Source organism: Salvia miltiorrhiza, chromosome 3 (assembly GCF_028751815.1).
Source record: "Salvia miltiorrhiza cultivar Shanhuang (shh) chromosome 3, IMPLAD_Smil_shh, whole genome shotgun sequence".
Taxonomy (NCBI): Eukaryota; Viridiplantae; Streptophyta; class Magnoliopsida; order Lamiales; family Lamiaceae; genus Salvia; species Salvia miltiorrhiza.
The window spans coordinates 33,208,098-33,214,794 of record NC_080389.1 but is presented as its reverse complement, the minus strand read 5'-3'; the positions used below and the strand labels follow the sequence as shown (position 1 = coordinate 33,214,794).

At 30.3% G+C, this 6,697-nt stretch overlaps 1 long non-coding RNA gene across 1 annotated transcript; it reads left to right on the top strand.

The window, feature by feature from the left end:
* Positions 1 to 2,326: 2,326 nt before the first annotated feature.
* On the top strand, positions 2,327 to 6,444 carry LOC131014139 (uncharacterized). The gene is made up of 2 exons (XR_009098084.1): positions 2,327 to 2,560; positions 5,645 to 6,444. It is a non-coding gene; the product is annotated as an uncharacterized LOC131014139 (long non-coding RNA).
* Positions 6,445 to 6,697: the final 253 nt, after the last annotated feature.

Below are 6,697 nucleotides of genomic sequence, written 5' to 3'. Positions count from 1 at the left end.
GTGTATGGAGGGGGATAGAAGAATACACCAGTTACAAACTTTTCGTTGCTTCTAAGAGTTTTGGTTCTAAGATAAGTTCAACTGATAATGAGTTAGTTAGAATGATATAAGAAAGCTTGTCTTAGTGATTAACTAGCAATCCTTTTGACTTCTCATAAGCTAGTTAGTTGAACTAATAATTGAGATGTGCAGAATGTGGTGGTTAGCTTAGTCAAGATTCAGCTTGATCAGCAGCTTGGGTCCACTAATTTTAAAGTACATATGAAAATATGATTTTTAGCTGATGTTGAGTGTTGTTGGATGGTTAGCAGTTCAAGTACAACTGAATGTTAATGTAAAGCACACAACAGTTTAACGTGGTTTGAAAAAATCCTTCAACGCCCATAGGCTAAGTTACAGGCGAATCCACTAACTTAAGATTCCTTGTTCTATAGCTGCAAGTCAATATTCAGTTAGTTTTCTTAAACTGATCCATGAATGACCTGACCGTGGACTGTTAGTGTAATTTTTTTCAGTTGCTTCTAAATACAACTTTCAGTTTTTAGACTACAACACCGCAACTTATTTGCTGATTTTCTTATAACACCTAACACCTATCTATTATAATGAGAGAGTGTTTGAAGAGTGGTTTTCGAACTTGACACTGTTACAATGAAGAATAATTGGATTTTTAGTGTGTTCAGATGTAGGCTTAGGATTAGAAAGTGAATCACCTAGATACTAAGGGAATGTTTGTAGGTAATCTCTGGACAAATCATGAAAACCCATAAGATAACACTTACATAATTGAAGAATTCATTTCTTCAAAAATACGATGAGTTCTTCAGAATAAGAAATAATAACTTGAAGACTTTGTAAATTTAAATGCACAACGTTTCTAGTAGTCTCTTCATTGGATGCATCGAGATATTTTTACACTAGAGATGGAATAGTTTTGTTGGATAGAATATCTTCGAATCACTGGTTTTGTTGGCTTTGATTTCTTCCCGTTTAACCCAAGGAAGGGTGTTGTCAGATTTCTACATATTCGTACGGAGTAAATCTGACATTCTATGAAATTCTCATACTTATGTTGTCCTTTCTTTGAATTCAACATGATCTTCATTAAATGTCATATATTTAGCACTAAATATATGTTCTTCATCTTATGGAGCTCGTAGGTTGACTCCGCTTTAATTCTCTTGACTTAAGACTGACGTGGCATGAGATCAGTTAGGGTAGTGTCAGCGTCCTCGTCCTTCGGTCTGAATGTATCAGATGATATTTGTTCAGCTTGCCTTTCTTAAGTTCAGTGAGTCTTATATGATTCTGGAGTTAGAACTTCATACATAATTAGAGGAACACATGCGCATAATCATCAAGTTGATATCCAGTAAACATAAAAAGTTACTCCCCAATAGTTTAGCCGCAATAGCAAGATACACAATTGACTTATAATCATCAAAGAGGGATTTTGGTATCAAATCAAAATATGTTACAATTTTCCCAACAAATACATAACCGGTTCGAAATTTCCTTGTATTAATATTAGATGCAAAATCTAAATTAACATATCTAAACATAGTCTCTCCAACAGTTGCAGTTTTTATTTCAAATATTATACCATGATCTGCAGTAGTCTTCATACATCTAAGGATATACTTCAAATCATCCTAATAAGCATTTCTTAGATTTACCATACACCTACTATATACACTTATAGCATGAGCTAAGTTTGGTATAGTACTTATCATAGGTACATACTATTGCCAACTACATTTGCATAAGGAACCCTGGTTATTTCCATAATTTCTTTGTCAATATGGGATTTTTGAGTCTCAAATAACTTGATATGTTGAACTAAAGGAGTTCTAACACCTCTTGCTTCATTCATATTAAACTTTTTTAGCACCTTATTGACATAATCAAACTGAAAAAGCATCAACTGGCTATATCTCTATTACTCTGAATATCTATTCCTAATATCATTCTTGCTTATCTGAGATTCTTCATATCAAACTCAACACTCAAAGCTCCATTTACCTTCTAGACTCCAAACAATTAATTACTAGCTATTAGCATATCATCAACATATAACAAAAGATAAACCAATTCTCAATTATTGGTCATTTTTTATATAAGCACACCTATCATGAAGAGATCTACTGAATCCAATACTCAATATGACCACATCATATTTAAACTAAGAAAAGTCACAAACTGGTGTATTCCCCTCTATACACCAGTATATACTCGCCATGGGACCAACAATAGTCACTTTATCAATTGTTTTCTTATTATATATAGGTTTGAACCCTCTATAACACTTTTCTATTATTGATCACATATGTTTTTATCATTTAGTTAGCTTATTTCACATGAAGGTTTGAGGCCCTTGACTTCAAGAATCATCGTAAATAAGCGACTTTTGGTTTGAACCCTCTATCACACTTTTTTATTAGTGGTATTTTCTGTTGCTCCACTAATTCTCATTACTTCGTTCAATCCGGTTGTTTGGATCATGGAATTAGTGTGCATCTTTCTATCTTTTTTTTGGTGGAAATCTCTTCTTCTTTTGTTGGTGAGTATTCTCCAATTCAAAGTCACATGAATCTCTTTTCTTTGGGGGCGTACTTTTTTTAAGGGCTCAAGGTAGTCTTCTTTTCAAAATCATATGTTTTTTGAGCTGATCTTGGGTACACTCAGGTGTACTATACATCCGGTTTACCCAAGATCTGAATCTGACCCGCTGACCCAGAGTATGTAACGAATATATATTAACTGTATAGGATAATTTCTAATTAAGTAGGTAGCTTATTTGGTTTGAACCACGCCTTGTATTTCAAGGTTGCGGGTTCAAATCACATGTATAACATATTATAGCATCTTTTGCTTGTTTTTTCTACTATTCGCATCTCAATATTTTTTTTTCTTCTTTCTTTTTCGTTTTTTTATGCAGTTACTATCTTTTTTTTACTGTTTTAAATCTTTTTTTTTCTTCTTGGTTTTTTTATTTTTTCTTCTTTTTTTCTTTTTATTGAATTATATTTTCAATTTTAACTTTTTTTGGACTCTTTTTATGGTTTTAAATTGATTTTTTTTCTTCTTCTCTTTCTCTTTTTTGTTTTTTTTTTCTTTGACACAATTTTTCTTAATTAAAAACATTATCTGCATTAATAAATTATACTACTATATTTATATATGTAACACCCCAATTTTTTTCATAAAAAAATATTAAATTATTTTCTAGAATATTTGATGGAATTTGAAGGAATTTATGATTCATTTAAGCTTAGAATGAGTTAGATTGACAACTGAAAAAAAAAATACATTATTTTTAAATAATAAATTTCTTTTATCATGATTCCAATTTCTTCACCTTTATACTACCTCCGTCCACCAATCAACTACCCATTTGCCTCTAAAATTTTGTCCACCAATTAACTACGTACTCTGCTTTTTGGACATATATACTCTCCCTTACTTTTTAAATTACTACACTTTACCAATTGGACTCACCACACTCTAGCATTACTTGTCTACTTAATCCAATTTTGATGTTAATTAAATGGAGTAAGATATTTTAAATTTCCAGGTTATTTATTTTCTGAAAATTTAATTTCCAATTTATTTATTTTCAGAATTTTGAGTATATTTATTTATTTATTTTCGAATTTTTAGTTTATTTATTTTCTAAAAAATTTATTTCCAGTTTTCAGTTTATTTATTTATTTATTTTCTGAAAATTTTAATTCCAGTTTATTTATTTTCTGAATTTTCAGTTTATTTATTTATTTAATTCCAGTTTATTTATTTTTCAATTTTCAGTTTATTTATTTATTTTCTGAAAATTTTAATTCTAGTTTATTTATTTTCTGAATTTTCAGTTTATTTATTTTTTGAATTTTCAGTTTATTTATTTATTTTCTGAAAATTTTAATTCCAGTTTATTTATTCATTTATTTATTTCCAGTTTATTTATTTTCTGAATTTTCAGTTTATTTATTTATTTTTCAGTTTTCAGTTTATTTATTTATTTATTTTCTGAAAATTTTAAATCCAGTTTATTTATTCATTTATTTATTTCCGGTTTTTTTTTTCTGAATTATCAGTTTATTTATTTTCAAATTTTCAGTTTATTTATTTATTTATCTTCTGAAAATTTTAATTCCAGTTTATTTATTCATTTATTTATTTACTGTTTATTTATTTTCAAATTTTAAGTTTATTTATTTTCTGAATTTTCAGTTTATATATTTATTTTCGAATTTTCAGCTTATTTATTTATTTAATTCCATTTTATTTAATTTCTGAATTTTCAGTTTAGTTATTTATTTCCAGTTTATTTATTTTCTGAATTTTCAGTTTATTTATTTATTTTTGAACTTTAAGTTTATTTATTTTGTAAATTTTTTTTTCCAGATTTTAATTTATTTATTTAATTCTAGTTTATTTATTTTCTATAAAAAAATAATTTTCCAGATTTTAATTTATTTATTTATTTTCAAATTTTCAGTTTATTTATTTATTTAATTCCAGTTTATTTATTTTCTGAATTTTCAGTTTATTTATTTATTTTCGAACTTTAAGTTTATTTATTTTCTAAAAAAATTATTTTCCAGTTTTTAATTAATTTATTTATTTATTTTCAAATTTTCAGTTTATTTATTTATTTATTTCCAGTTTATTTATTTTCTGAATTTTAAGTTTATTTATTTATTTATTTTTGAATTTTCAATTTATTTATTTTCCAGTTTTCAGTTTATTTTATTAAAGAGTAAAGAAAGAAAGAAAGAAAATAGCTTATAAAAAAAAGGAACACTTTAATAAGGCAATGCATTAAAATAATGTCAAATAGCTAATGAAAGATTAGTAAAAGTAATCAAAATATATTAACACTACCCTTTTAGTCTTTTACACCACTATTACACCACATTTTTCAGCTTTCTTAGTTTCCGTGCCAACCATCAAATGGGTAGTTGATTGGTGGACGGAGGGAGTAGTTAATATACATGTAAAAAATGTAAAAAATATATATAATTGTTATTATAGATATGTGTATAATTAAGTTAGTTAACCATTTTTAATTTATATACATATATGTAAACTATTAATAGTTAATTGAGTGTATATATATATAGTAAATAAATTGCCACCTAGAATACATACTGTCATATGCATGCATATTAAATAAATATATTATATGTGGATAGACCTAATAATTGCCACCTAGAATACATACTGTCATATGCATGCATATTAAATAAATATATTATATGTGGATAGTTTTCGAAAGTCAATGTATATAATTAGTATATATGCTTTTCAATATATTTAACTATCTAGTTACTGCACATATATGTATCAATTAAATACAAAAGATATATCCCATGAATTATTAGATAAAGATAACATCCTATGATTAATAAAATGAAAAGCTATACGTGGAAGAATTTTAAATGACTACTAATCAATCCTATATACCTATTAAACAAATGACTCCTCAAACCAATCAATAGACCTAATAATTAGAATTACTCTATATATACACCCCAATTGAATTATTTTCGATCATCAACAATTGAAGATCAAGTAGTAGCCAACCAATTAAAAGTGAGGTAGTAAAATTGAGCTCGTGTTCTCTTTCGTGTTCCTTGGTTTGCAGCTGTTTCTAGTCTGCTCTGGTCTGCTTTGAGGGTGCGGGTCTGCTCTGCCGATCTGCTCTATTGATCTGCTCTGGAGCGTGTTTCTCCGCTGCTCTGCTTTAGAGTTTCCCAGCTGAGGCTGGTTTGCTCTGGCTCTGGAGAGCAGACGTTGGCGTCTATGGTGCTTGCTGCTCTGACAATGTCTACTCTGACGTTGTCTGTTCTGACTTACCGCTCAGCTCTGGTGTTTGCTGCCCTGGCGTGGTCTGCTCTGGAGTTTCCTGCTCTGTCACTTTTGTGCTCTGGCTCTGCTGCTTTGCCCTGATGCTCTGCTCTGGCTCTGGCTCTGGTCGGCTGTAAGGATGCGGGTATGCTCTGGCGTTTCCAGCTTTGTCGCTGCAGCTCTGCTGCTGGCGGCTCTGGCACTCTTGTGCCCTGCTCGACCGCTCTGCTCTACTACTCTGCTCTGGAGCTTGCTCTTGGCGTGGTCTGCTCTGGAGTCGCATGCTCTGGCGTTGCCTGCTCTGTCGGCGTCTGCTCTAGCTCCGCACCTCTGGTGTTGGCTGCTCTGGCACTTCTGTGTTCGGGCTCGGCTGCTCTGCTCTGCTGCTCTACTCGGTGTAGCCGTGCCAGCGGGGTGGCTTGCTCTTCCTTTGTTGTTTTGGCTTTGCGTTGTTTGTTTTCTTTTTTGGTTTGGGTTTTGTTGTTTTTTCCACTTTTTGGGACTTTCTTTTTCAGGCCCTCTCCTTGTTTGCGCCTGTGCTCTCAAGGTTTTTTACAAAATTCTTTTTTCAATAAAATTTCCATTTCAGTAGTAAAATTGAGCTCGTGACAATAGTATATATTTCAAGTTCGACTGCTGCATTATTATTAAGGTAGGTTATATTTTTCAAAGTATGTTTGAGTTATTAAGCTCTAATCTTATTGAATGAAACATGGTATGTCCATAAAATGTTTTCACGTTCTCCCACTATTTAATGTTCTTATATTAATAATTGTGGCTTTTAATGGGTCTAACACACCTATTAAAAGTTGTGCGCACTATCTTAAGGTAGTGGATTGATCCCTACGAG